Source organism: Eretmochelys imbricata, chromosome 9 (genome assembly GCF_965152235.1).
Source record: "Eretmochelys imbricata isolate rEreImb1 chromosome 9, rEreImb1.hap1, whole genome shotgun sequence".
In the NCBI taxonomy this organism is placed as follows: Eukaryota; Metazoa; Chordata; order Testudines; family Cheloniidae; genus Eretmochelys; species Eretmochelys imbricata.
The window spans coordinates 7,185,822-7,199,731 of NC_135580.1; the positions used below are offsets into that span (position 1 = coordinate 7,185,822).

At 42.5% G+C, this 13,910-nt stretch overlaps 1 protein-coding gene across 3 annotated transcripts in view; it reads left to right on the plus strand.

Moving 5' to 3' along the window:
- DIS3L2 (DIS3 like 3'-5' exoribonuclease 2) overlaps positions 1 to 13,910 on the plus strand; it is a 280,283-nt gene that overhangs the window by 186,053 nt on the left and 80,320 nt on the right. The gene's annotated exons all lie outside the window — the stretch shown is intronic.

Here is a 13,910-nt window from a genome sequence, read left to right on the forward strand (position 1 = left end):
ATTTACTATTTTGCAAGTAGAAACAGGTATTTTTGGGCTCCAGCTCAGAGCTCTTTCTGACTTTGTTGCTCAAAGGCCATAGAGCTACCTCTCTTGTGAAACTACAGGAGGTTGCTATACTTCTGGGAACAGAGCGGTCGACCAGGCTGGCAGCCAAAGTTCCTTATTCGTAACGAAAGCGCCATTGTTTTATATCATTAAAATGAGACTCGAAATGTCTGGAAAATAATTTCCCCCCCGCCCTGAACAGCCTCACCTGGAAAGTTCATTGTTAACCTTCTCTTTTGGGACATGTGCTTAAATATTTAAGGCTCGTCATTCAATAGATAATAGTGAGATTTCGCTAGGCTCAGAAGTGAAAGCATTTCTTATCCCCTGAACACCAGGGAATAAACTGTAAAGAGCAATCCTGCTTTGGCAGGGGGATGGACTAGATAACCTAATAGATGGTAGAGGTGGAAAAGATCTATGATTCCTGTCCGCTCTGACTGCCCTGGGAGAGCACCAGGTATGTCACATAGATTCTGTTCTTGCAATGCTGCGCTGATGGAATCCGCATGTGCCTTGCACCTCTGAGGCTGGTTTGATGACAGTGCAACTGCTAAAGCAGCTTCCTCACATTTTAAATGGGACGGTTTAGCCAGGGGAAGGAGATCCTGTTCAGCAGTGACCTTGTGAAAAATTAGTGGCGTCTAGTTTCGTTCAGGCCTGTAAAACAGAGCCCGGTTACAAAGCTGCTGCACTCGACTGCCACCGCTGGAGAGATGGGATCCAAACCTGCTTTAGGGCACAGGAGAGAATTAGTTTGACTTAATCAGTACCTAGTGGGCATTTATATCCCCGAACTGCATTATTTTCTCAAAGTGGCGTCCTCTGCTCCAGAGAATCTCTGCCTTCCCCACAGCAAAGGCACAGCAGGGTTATGGACAGTAAGAATGAGACGTATTTAGCCAAGAAGAAGTTTGCACCATACCTGCCCTTTCGATATATGCCATTGATCACCACTTGGTGATGAACTCTACACTCACAAAGGAAATTAAAAATCCAAACCTGTGCAGAAAGCTATTGCCTTGGAGTGTGAGGGTGAATATGAAGGGGTGTGTGTATAGTGTATATTGTGCAGGACAAAGTGAATTCATGTAGCTTTTAATATAACCAATTTATAGTCCCTCGCTTTTGTTCACATGATTTCCTTTCGCTACTTTGGTGTAGTTCTGTAGAAGGTCTGTTTTCTGTATCTGAGCAAGCAAGGGTGGGCCCTAACAGGAAGCACACCTTTCTGATCACAGGACCTCTCACTGATTTCCTGTTGAGTAATGTAAATACTGAACAATGGGAGACAAACTACAACAGAGGAAACCAAGAGCAATTAATTATCAGATTAAAGGAAACAATAATCACATAGCAGGAGGGAGTCGAGACACCCAGAAAGCTAGGATTGCATTGCCAGGGGTTGTAAGGAGACAGAATACTTTTGCTCTCTTTGTTCCAAAGGATTTTTGAGCCCTCTTTCTATGTGTTAAGTTCCAGTTGGGTTCTGCCTTATAGTCAGTATTGATTGAACAAAGCTTAGGACCTAGTGATTCTTTGCCAGTCTCGCTAATGACATTTATCACTGTGACATGCTGTCATCATTCCTGTTAACGTTATGAGGAGGCATTGTGGTCTCTTGCCTAGTCAAGGAACTGTGAACCAGAACTTCAGCTCTGCCACTGCCTCATTGTGACCTTGGGCTTGGTTTTCACATAGGGTTGCCAACTTTGTAATATTTAAAAACTGGACATTGCAGCAGGAGTGCCAGAACCTCCCCAGCCCTGCCTCTTCCCCCCCACCCCCAGGGCCCCGCCTCTTCCCCTGAGACCCTGCCACGCCTCTTTTCCCCAAGACCCCACCCTCATTCGCTCCTCTTCTCCCCATCACTTGCTGCTTCCCCCATCTGCCCCAGGCCCAGGTTGCAGGGGGACTTGCCTGCGGAACTAGGCCTGGGAGCTGCAGCTGCCCGATGCAGGTAGGAGGCAGCACCGGCTGAGTAGAGGCTGGCATGGGTGATGACCCAGTGCCTCCCCCACCCACAGTGACCGGACATTGGGTGTCTGGTCAGTAGTACTGACCGGACACTGTCAGGTTCCCTTTTCAACTGGATTTTTCAGTTGAAAACTGGACACATGGACACCCTATTTTCACATCTGTCTCAGTTTTACTCATCTGTAAAATGGGAATAATATGTAACTACCTCACGGGGTTGTTGAAACTTAATATTTATTCCCCTACCAAAAAGTTAATTCAACTAAGGGTGCTCCTGAATATTTCCTCCCCACATAAACTCTAAACAGTATTGAAAAGTCAGCTCTGTCTCCTATCAGCCCATGCTGTCAGGCTCCAGTGCCGAATGGTTACATTTTCAAGCAGATACCATCATGCTTTCCCCCAAGCCGCTCCTCACACATGGGAGAAGATCATCCACAACACGATTTCATTATCATCCTTTAAAACTCTCCTTTGCTACGAGGCTACAGAAAACTGACAACAGTGAGGCCACTGGTGTGCTGAGAACACTGCCAGTTGCATTGACATTGTTTCCTTGTCTCCCCTGGCCATCTGTGTTCATCTGCTGTGTCTTGTCTTGTACTTCGTTCCTGCCCCAAAGAGCTTATAGTGTATCTTTTTGTTCTATGTTTGTACAGCACCTAGCACAGTGGGGTCCTGACCCATGACAGGGACTTCTAGGCACTATGATAATATAAATAATAGTACTGTGAATTTCCAGGTATTAACCCACCACCATCACAGCCCTCAGTATCTGCAGTACCGAGTTGGATGATTTGTTGTGACATTAATAATTCCTGTTTGAAAGTGGCAGGCATATTTGTGTGATCTGGTGTAAGAACAGTGTCTGTTCATGCAGTGTTGTTTCAATGACACTTTACATGGAATTATTTTGCTCAGAAGAGGAAGACTGTCATTTGGATACCTCTTATATTATCTGCAGCTGGGTGCTGTAGAAACACCCAAGAAAGATTAGATGGGTAAGACAGATACTCAGGTGGTGGTGAATTGGTAAAGTGTCTTTGGTTTTTGTGGATTGTAGACTGACCTTTTAAACAACACTTGTGTGAATAAGAGTAAGATATGAATGTGTTTTTGTGCAAATGAGAGAAGGAGTGGTGATGAATGGATAAAGTTCATTTATGCTTTGTAGCTACTGTGTGTTTTGTTTCAGTGGCAAAGTTAAGGTTGTTTAGCTGCTGGTCATTGAGAATGCTTGTTAAATGAAAGTGTGAATATGGTGTGATGGTTGTTGTCTTGGCTCTTTGTTTTGAATTTCCTTTGTTCTATGATTCGATAGGATGCCACGTGCCCAGCAACCAAAAAGCTCAGTGCACTCACTGGTGAAAGTGTTGTCAATTAAAGCTTTCTGTGCCTGGTGCACAAAATTTTTCCACTGCAGCTATATGTACAGCATACGCTTTCCCCTGCATCCTCTTCAGTTCAGTTCTCCTCCATGACACCCTTAGCCCTTCTGTCTGCAATTTCCCATAGCTCCAGAATACAATTAAGCGCTTAATGTTTAAAGTCTTATTATTATTTTTATTTGTATTAAATGCATAGTAATGGGAGCTTTCATAGAATCATTGAAGGTTAGGGTTGGAAGGGACCTCAGGAGGTCATCTAGTCCAACCCCCTGCTTGAAGCAGGACCAATCCCCAATTTTTGCCCCAGATCCCTAAATGGCCCCCTCAAGGATTGAATTCACCACCCTGGGTTTAACAGGCCAATGCTCAAACCACTGAGCTATCCCTCCCCCCAAGGGGAGGTCATTGGGTCATTAAAACTTCAATTGCTGAGAAGCTTATGGGTCCATAATCACAGAGATTTTAATGTATTTTCTTTCATTTGGAACTGAGACATTTAGATGGCAAGGACATAAATAGGTGCCTTAGAAATACCGGACAGAGAAAGAAATAGAAACAACCTTACATGTGATTGTTAGTTTTAAGTATGAGATCATCAGTTCAAGTGCATCTAGGAGTGGCCTACTGATAAATGTTCTCCTTTGGTTCAGCTGCTTGAAGCTGATGTACGGGGACTGGAAGACTAGCTACAAAAATCATATATGCACATTTAAAAGGAAAATAAACTAGGAGCATGAGCTCTCTTTATGATCACCATTATAAACAAATGACTCTGAGATGACTGATGGCTTTACTAGTATTCCCTGGCTTTACTAGTATTCCCTTATGTGCTTGAAAAACTGCGTTTGACTTGAGTTTATTGTGAAAATAACCAAATGTGTCTTTGCACCTGATTGGTGTGGAGCACCACGTTGTTCGGTAAAGCAGTTTATCTCTTATTTTTGAGCAAGAGACGCTGGGTTTGGAGGCGGATGGGGCAGAAAGCGAAGCAAAATGGGGAAAAAGTGGGAAGATGATATTACTCGAGTTAAGAACTGAACTACACACGGACTAGACTAAATTCTGTTTGTTCACAAACTGCACACTTAAGGAGATCTGCCACTGGCTTACCATCTGTGTGACGCTTGCATTGACCCAGGGTTCTTAGGTGTGTTTGAAAGAAGTTGATGGATTTAAAGACTGCATTTATGCACCTGTACTTCTGCATCATGTTGGATAACTTTGGTAGCCACTTCATTTAACTAAGAAGGTGGGACTCTGAAGCAGGATTAATAACAGTAAAGTACTGAGAACTGAGGAAGAAGAACCGAAAGATGTTAAGTAATGTAAGATCTCGAAAATGTAGGGTTCTTCACCAAGAAAGTGTCAAAACTTTGCTCTCCCATGGGTTCATCTATCTGACAATCAGTGTTAATACTATGGGCAGTGTTGAGAAGCTGACTCCGTGTGTCACCCACATAAAAAATGAGCAGGTACAAATGGGAAAAGGAAGAAGGTCTTCGACGTAGTCTGGTATGTTCACTGCAATTCATAGGAATGTTTCCAACAGGCAAAGACAGAAACCCATGGATTTAGATGGTGGCTCCTGCTTATGCTTTATAAGTGGATCTCCTGAGAGTTAGAGATTAATCAACATCTCCATTAAAATCTTCCAATATAAATGACTGTTGGAAACAATTATAGGAAATTGCTTCGTCATATTTCTCTGCTGATACCTGTCTGATGTGAGCCCTGGAATGCTCCTCTTCTTGCTTTGTGGAGGTAGCATGTGGCATCTGCCCCAGTTAAGGTGGCTGTTCTGCATATGGGTAGGTATATAAAATATATCTAATACTGTTGAACGTAGGGGTAGGAGGTTCTTCCTCTGTTGTTTGACATGTTGCTTTGCTGGGACAGGAAAGGTCTGTAAATATTCCTTAGATAGGTTAATAATGCTTGCACGTGCTTTCCCCGCTAATGCAGTAGGGACTCTGGTTCTTTTGCCTTAGATAGACTTTTAAAAAATTATGTGGCTGGACAGCTTACCAGTGCAGTGATTGGCCTTTTCTTTAGAGAACTGAGTCGTTGTTCTGATCATGACATCCCATTACTCTGTTTTCTCAATGCAGGGATTCTTCAAGAGAGGTGTATGTGACTTCCCAGTAACTGTTATTCCACGTAGGCAGTATCCTATGGGGCGCAGAGTCGTACTCTCTCTCACATCTCTTGCAAAGAGCTCTGCCTTGTTTGGTGTCTTAGGCCAGAAAGGATCTGGCATTTGGCACATAGGACATGGTGTATGGTAACAATTCATCCCTGACTTTGGTTACACTGAGGATTAATTTGTCCTGGTGTATGCAAATATCATGTATGCTGGCTACTTTCCCTGGCCAGTAGCAAAAGGTGTTTCCATGACTATGTAATGGCCCCAAAGCATGTGCTGGAGATCATTTGCCTCAAGGCTGTGGCTGAGTGTAGGATACTCCCTTCAGAAAAAACACCAGTGGGGAGACGTGGGTAGTTTCCTTCTACTCACTGTGGTCCTACTAACCCAGCCATGAGGTCTTTGTGAAATCAGGGCTCAGCTGGCTGACTGATTTTAAACCATATTCTAACCTCTTCAGCTGGCTGATGTAGCACAGCTCCACTTTAATTTGTGTCATTTAAACGTGTCAAGAGGTTTTGTGGTGTGAATGGTCTGGATCACACCTGGGGCCATGTGTTGGTCACTTGACTCAAACACCTGGAACAAAACGTACCATATGGAAAAATGAATGCAGTGTGCGAATCACAGAGTGCCTGGTCCGATCTCTTTGATGATTTAAGTTATTTTTCATGGGGAGCAAATTTCAAAGTAGAAGGAGCGGAGGAGGAGATGTGAGAATACTAGCACTATTTCAGAGTAATAGCCATGTTAGTCTGTATTTGTATTTGTCTTGGGACTGAGAGAGGCCGGGCAGCAGCCCATCTTCTCCAACCCATCCTAATCCAAGTCTCCAATATTACAACCAGTATAGGTAAACCAGTATGCATCCGATGAAGTGAGCTGTAGCTCACGAAAGCTTATGCTCAGATAAATTGGTTAGTCTCTAAGGTGCCACAAGTCCTCCTTTTCTATTTGCACTATGTTTCAGCCCTAGTACAAAAGCTAAATGGGCTAGATATAAGAGCCTGAAAATGGCTTATAATGAAAATTGTCAAGGTCGTTACAGCAGAGGAGGAGAAACATAACAGTGCGTAGCTGGCTCCAGTTGAGATGGTGTAAGAGAAAAGGAAACAAATGCTGATGGGGACTTTTCTCTAATCATTTTATATCACAGTTCCACCATTATCTTCTCCTCTGCCTTCATGTCTGTCTGAAAAGAGATCTCTGATGCACAGGGTGCGGGCAGCAGGTGTTGTGTGATCACTGGTGGACAGTTGATTATATTATAATGCTCAAGGCAGTTGGGACGAAATTGGACATCTTTTAGATGAATTTCCTTTTGATATTTTAGCCTTTCTATCAGCACCATTGAATCCTCTGTTAAATGAGCTCCCAAGCCCATGAGCATCTGCCATGGGTTATTGCACTTCACTTCTTCTAAGTATTGGAGGGGAGTTTACAACAAGTATGTTAGCAAAGTAAAAATTACTTAGTTAATGATGTTGTTGCAGCATCATAGGTGAGCCATGATACTGAGCAGGCAAATATGCAATGGTGTAGTCATTGTCCGGAAGAGCTTACAATCTAGGTCAGGCAATCTGTGAACAAAGGGCGGGTGTGTGCAGGAGTTTATTACCATTAGTGTTGATTTTCAGTAAGTCTTGGAGCACTGGGGAAGTCCCAGAAGACTGGCAGAAAGCTAATGTTGTGCCAATTTTTAAAAAGGGTAAACGGGATGACCCAGGTAATTACAAGCCTGTCAGCCTAAAATTGATCCCTGGCAAGATAATGGTGTGGCTCTAGGGGGGGACTCTATTAATAAAAAGAATTGAAAGATGTTAATGTAACTAATGCAAATCAACATGGGTTTACGGACAGTAGAGCTGTCAAATGAACTTGGTATCCTCTTTCGTTGAGGTTACAAGTTGGGTTGACACCATATACTTAGACTGCTCTAAGGCATTTGACTTGATACCAGATGCCATTTTGATTAAAAAACTAGCACAATATACAGTTAACATGGCACACATTAAATGAAGTAAAACCTAGCTAACTGATAGGTCTCAAATTGTCATTGTAAACAGAGAATCATGGTCGAGCGGGTGTATTTCCTGTGGGGTCCCGCAGGGATCAGTTCTTAGCCCAACTCTATTTTACATTTTTATCAGTGACCTGGGGAAAAAAAAACAAAATTATTACTGATAAAGTTTGCAGGTGACACAGAAATTTAGAGAGTGGTAAATAATAAAGAGGACAAGTCACTGATTCACAGCTATCTGGATTGCTTGGGAAATTGGGCGCAAGCAAATAATACTCATTTTAAGATGGCCAATGTAAATGTAGGAACAAAGAATGTAGGCTATACTTGCAGGGTAGGGGATTCTACCCAGGGAAACAGTGACTGAAAAAGATTTGGGGTTTGTGGTGGATAAACAGCTGAACATGGGCTCCCCCTGGCCAAAAGAGCTAATTGTGTTCCTGGGATACATAAACAGAGGAACCTCAAGTAGGAGTAGGGAGGTTATTTTACTTCTGTATTTAGCAGTGGTGAGACTGCTGCTGGAATACTCTGTCCAGTTCTGGTACCCACAATTCAAGAAGGATGTTGATAAATTGGAGTTTGTACAGAGAAGAGCCATGAGAATGATTAAAAAACATTCCTTATAGTAAAAAGAAAAGGAGGACTTGTGGCACCTTAGAGACTAACAAATTTATTTGAGCATAAGCTTTCGTGAACTACAGCTCACTTCATCGGATACAGTGCACTGAATGCATCCGATGAAGTGAGCTGTAGCTCACGAAAGCTTATGCTCAAATAAATTTGTTAGTCTCTAAGGTGCCACAAGTACTCCTTTTCTTTTTGCGAATACAGACTAACATGGCTGCTACTCTGATTCCTTATAATGATAGACTCAAAGAGCTCAATCTATTCAGCTTAACAAAGAGAAGGTTAAGGGGTGAATTGATTACAGTCTATAAATATCTACATGGGGAACAAATATTTAATCAGGTCTCTTTACTCTAGCGCAGAGAGGCATAATATGATCCAATGGCTGGAAGCTGAAGCTAGGCAAATTCAGACTGGAAATTACTTGTAAATATTTAACAGTGAGAGTAATTAACCATCGGAACAATTTAGTGGTGGATTCTCCATCACTGACCATTTTTAAATCGAGTTTGGATTTTTTTCTAAAAGATCTGCGCTAGGAATTATTCAGTGGAAGTTCTGTAGCCCATGTTACACAGGAGGTCAGACTGTCAGTGTTTCTCAATCTTTTTTATACCAGGGACTGGCTTGCTGCGTTCCTAAACTGTGTCAGGGAAATCTGAGGGACCCGTGCCGGTCCACAGACCGGTCGTTGAGAAACACTAGATTAGAGTATCATAATGATCTCTTCTGGCCTTGGAATCAGATTATGTTATTTAGAAGGTTTATAGCTGGTGAGAGTCTATGTGATTCTTGGATGCGGGGTGGGAGGGGGGGATCCTCTAGGGTGTTTTAGTATATTTTGATTGAATGATGATTTTGAGTGGAGAGCCCCAGAATCCAGGTGTGAAGAGGCTTTCCCCCTCCCAGGTCTAACCAAGGCCTTCCAGGGTCTGAGTAGAACTGAAGTTCTCACACGTGTACCTTCACTCTGGGATGCCATGTTCCCCTTAACAGCCCTTTTGTGTCAGGACAGCTTCTCACTACATGAAGCAGGTGGTGAAGTCAACTAGCTGCCTGTTAAGGGAAGGTGGTGATAGTTCGTAATGCCAGAAAGCGGGCTATGTTATGTCATGCCAGGAGCCACCAATGCCTGAATTTCTAGCAGAGTAATGAATTGAAATAGCTTTCCCATGTATTGATGTTCTGGAGAGAATCTGCCTTCAGTAAACATGAAAACTTGTTAATTATTTCTTTATTCTCTATAAAATAAATGTTCTAACCATTTACCGATATAAACGAGTTCTTCGGTCATTTACAAACAATTTGCTTATAAACCAGCGCAACTTAAACCTAATGGTAACTTACAGTAATGCAGCTAATTTTTGATTTTGTTAAAATTCACCCTGTGCCTGAAAACCCGGCTGATAAAAAATACCATGTGGTGTGTGTTAATTTAGACATATTGTTATTCTAATAATACGTAGCACTAACCTAGCCTTTGTGATCCTTCAGCCTCAAAGTGCATTACAGAGGTGGGGTTCGCTGTCCCCATTTTACAGATTAGGAAACCATGGCCCAGAACGGAGAAGTGACTATCCCACGGTCACAGAGTGTCAAAGGCAGAGTGGGCAAGAGAACACATTCTTGATTCCCAGTCCAATCGCCAGTGCCTCATGCTACAGTTCGTGGTTCTCTTCCCTCTCATTTCTCTTACTGGGAACAGTTCTGGGAAAACCAGTTCTTTCTTTCCTAATAAATCATCATTCCTGCAGTTCATCCCCAGCCCAGTCATGTGGTGTCTGTGACACCATTTCTCCCGCAGAGGATTCTAATATCACAACCAGAGGGATCTCTGAATGACTTCAGGAGAGAAACAAGCCTAGAAACAGATGAGGTTCTTACTGTAAATGGCCTTTGTTGTTACAGCCCTCCACATGAGTCTTGAGCTCCTGGCCTAGTTGTTGAATTGAGAATAAGGCTGTGAAATATACCTCTTTAAAATTCCAGAAGTATGGCTTCACAGGCGATCCCCTTCCTCCTAATCTACTCCATTCGCTCAGGCTTTGGCCCTGAGCTAGCTCACCCTTTGGCTTTGGGACTGAGCTAGTTGTCTGGTGTTGTGTACAAGGCTTTCTTTCTGGAACAGGGAGTTGATGCACTGTGCAATGTTGATTTAAACTCAATAACACACTTTCCTTTTCCTTTCAAATGAATACAGTATTGCTAGCTTGTCCCAAAGGGGCACTATCCAGCAATAATCACACTCCTCTTGTGGACATGGCTGTGGATACTTGCCGGCACATCATGGGCAATGCACAGCCTGGAACATTGCTAATCTCCTACACGGATACATATTGCTTTAGATCAGTGATACTCAGACTGAGGCTCGCAAGCTTGCAAGTAGCTCTTTAATGTGTCTCCTGCGGCTCTTTGCAGCATATGATGATATTAAAACACTGTGTGATTTAATTATTAACCAGTCAGGATGCTTTTACTATGTTATTAACCAGATGTAGTTGATAAAATAATAATACTTTGTCAATCATTTTACAGTGAGAAATATTACATATATATAAATATATATAGTAAATGAAACAATGAATTCTCTGTGGCTCTTTTGGGTAATGTTGATCACTCATTGCGCTCCTGAACCACTGAGGTCTGAGTATCGCTGCTTTATATGAATAGCTGGACAGAGATGGAGCCTTGCTGTGCTTGCATTAGAGTGCATTCCTTGCTGTATTGTTCTTGTGGGGTGAGCTGGTGGGCTCAGCAAATGCTAACTGGAGATGGGCGTGGGATATTTTTGTCCCTTACCATGTGTGCAAAAGATGGAGATAATCTCTCAAAGAAAGAGACACTTGAATGGTGAATACAGTAAAGCACATGGGTAGGTGATATTGTGGCGTGTGGTCAGAAGGGAGATTGTAGCTTTGGCTGGTAATCTTGAAAGAGGCTCGAGGTGGAAAAGTTGGTTATCTCGGTGGAACAGAAACAAACTGATTCTTGAGCGAGACTGTTAACAATGTAGATAAAACAAAAGCCTCAAAACTGTGTGTTTGTGTTGAGGTGTGTGTGGGGTGAATGGCAGGGTAAAACTCTGATAGATAGATATAGATATATATTTTTAATGGAGAAACAATCCCTGCCCCAGTGTAGTCCTTCGCCCTTCTATCGGATGTCAAGTGTTTTTCTTGTAGAGCTATGTACGGACGTCATCCCAAAGGCTTTTGTTGTTTTAGGTTCCGTTTAGCACGTATTTGAGCCGAGACTTGTCAAGGTTTTTTCAGGTATTAATTATAGCTGACGGCATGGCTAATCCATCATTCTCAGTGCATTGTGTCATGGCTTGTTGAGTGATGTAACTTCCAATGCGATTGGTCTGCCGTAGGTTTGAACGTGACAGATCTGTGACAAAGATGGTTTTATGTCACCTCCCAGTAAATGGAGGGAAAGCGAATTGTATACCGACAAAAGGCAGCCTTTGGGAAAAGATTAAACGTTTCACTTCTGTGATTTTCTAGCTAGGAATTTCACTTCCGAAGTTGGAGTAGTAAAAAAAAAAAAAAAAGAAAAAAAATAGGAAGCTCTTTTGCACGTCTGTAGCTCCTTTCATCTGCTGCTCTTGGAGTGCTCTGCCAATAACCAGACTCAGCACTTCCTTCTGAGATGAGGGAGACTTTTCCCCTCTGTGTAAAGTGAGGATGCCGAGGCACAAAGAAGCTAGTGGCCTGATGTGTCAGAGAGCTGAGCGCTTGTAGCTCCCTCGCCACCTCTGAAATCAGCCCATAAGAATCTTGCCCAAGGTCACAGTGAGTCAGTGGCAGAGCTCAGAATATAACCCAGGCCCCTAACTAGCCACTGCCTACATTATTTTGCTGACTGAGCCCATCTTCAGTCCACCTTGAAACGTGTTTAAGGATCGGGATTACGGCCTCTCGTGGAGTTGCCGCAGGTCATTGGGAGCACGCTTTGTTGAATAGCCATTTGCTTTTGTCCGGAAAGCACATAGCTGTGGATCTGTCTCTAGCAAGGTTATAGATAGTTTATCTTACTACACCATCCATATCCAATGACCAGGAAATACTTTATATCCTGTGAGCTCAATTCAGAGCGCAGATTTCACATGGATATGTAACTATTTAAAATGGGAGTGTGAAACATGCCATGTTGGATCAGATAGTTGTTCTGCTTAGTACTTTGCCTCAAGGATTGGCCAATACCTGATGCTTCAGAGGAAGGGGAACTCCTCCTCCCTGAAATGCACCTTACTTGTTGTGCAGTGCTGTATGTAGAGGAGACGGGGTCCTTCCTGATCCCCCAGAGACTATCCGTAACCTGAAGCATGAGTTTTTATTACTCCCGAGTTATGAATTTTAGGGATAATGGAATTATCTGCCTCTTCTGAAAATCTAAGTAGACTATTAGCAGGGAGTTCTCCAGTTTCGATTTGTGCTGTTTGAAGCTGTCTCCTTTTATTTGTTCTGCATTTACTATCAGTTAAGTCAGTTATGACCCCCTGTTCTTATATAGCAGGACTGTTCGGCGTTAGGCAAAGGGTAGTGAAAAAGTAGCTCTAGCTTGGCGGTGACCAGATGGAGGTGTTGTGTGGCTTTTCCCAAAAATGTCGTAGGCACTTCATAGACCAGTGGAAGGAGCCACTCATATGATATGATTCTGCAGCCTTTTAAGAGGGTAATTCTTTTAAGCGAACTTGGTTTGTTCCCATCACAGTGCTGTGAAATATCAAAGATAAACTCTGTACTCTTGAAAAGTATATTACGGTCTTAATGAAACTTAATGGGTAATTTTATGTTTTAACTGATCATCCGTGTTAGTTAGGCCATAGTGTGGGGTCAGATGACAAGATCACTGCTATCCTCATTTTGCAGAGGGGGAAGCTGCAAAGCTGTAACTTGGTCATGGTGACACAGGGACTCTGGTGCTAGAACTCAATGGTGAAATCCTGCCTCCACTGAAGTCAATGGGAGCTTTTCCACTGACTACAATGGGGCCAGAATTTCACCCTAGATCTCCCGATTCCTAATTCCGGCCTTTAATCATACCATCGTCCTTCCTTTGGCTGAGATATCTGCATTAATCCAGCTAGCATTTAGCTCCTCGTTATCATGTTGTAGTGGAAAGTGGACCACAATACTGAGAAATGAAATGCTTAAGTGACTAAAATGGGATTTTAAAAATGCAATTTAGTAAATTATTACTCTGTCAGCGATGCATTTATCAGGTACAGAAGGCAGAATGAAATAAAACAGGGTTTGGCATTAAAGAAAATGAGTCACTTTTTCTATTGCATCATCTATAAACTTTTTTCCCTTTTCATGTATGTATGGTTGAAATTACTTGGAGGTTTTGAATTTTCACTTCAACTCTCTGCTTTTTATTATTTTCAAACACTGCTGAAAGTGACTGTAGACAGTACTGTCTTCACATTGCCTGATGGTTCATTATTTTTGTAAATAAGCCATTCACTGAGCAATATGTAGCTAATGAAACTTACTGGCGAGTTGGATTGTTTCTTGAATAGGAGGTGAGTTTGTTGTGGGATAGGTTCCCCCGACCAAGCAATGGGGCGGTCAAACAGAGATCATTATGAGGAGCTGGTTTTGACGTTTTTGTGCCCTAAGGTGACACATTTTTAAGTCCTTGGATAAGCATTCTTCTGTGTTTATTTAAATCAAAATAAACTAAAAATCATATGGTA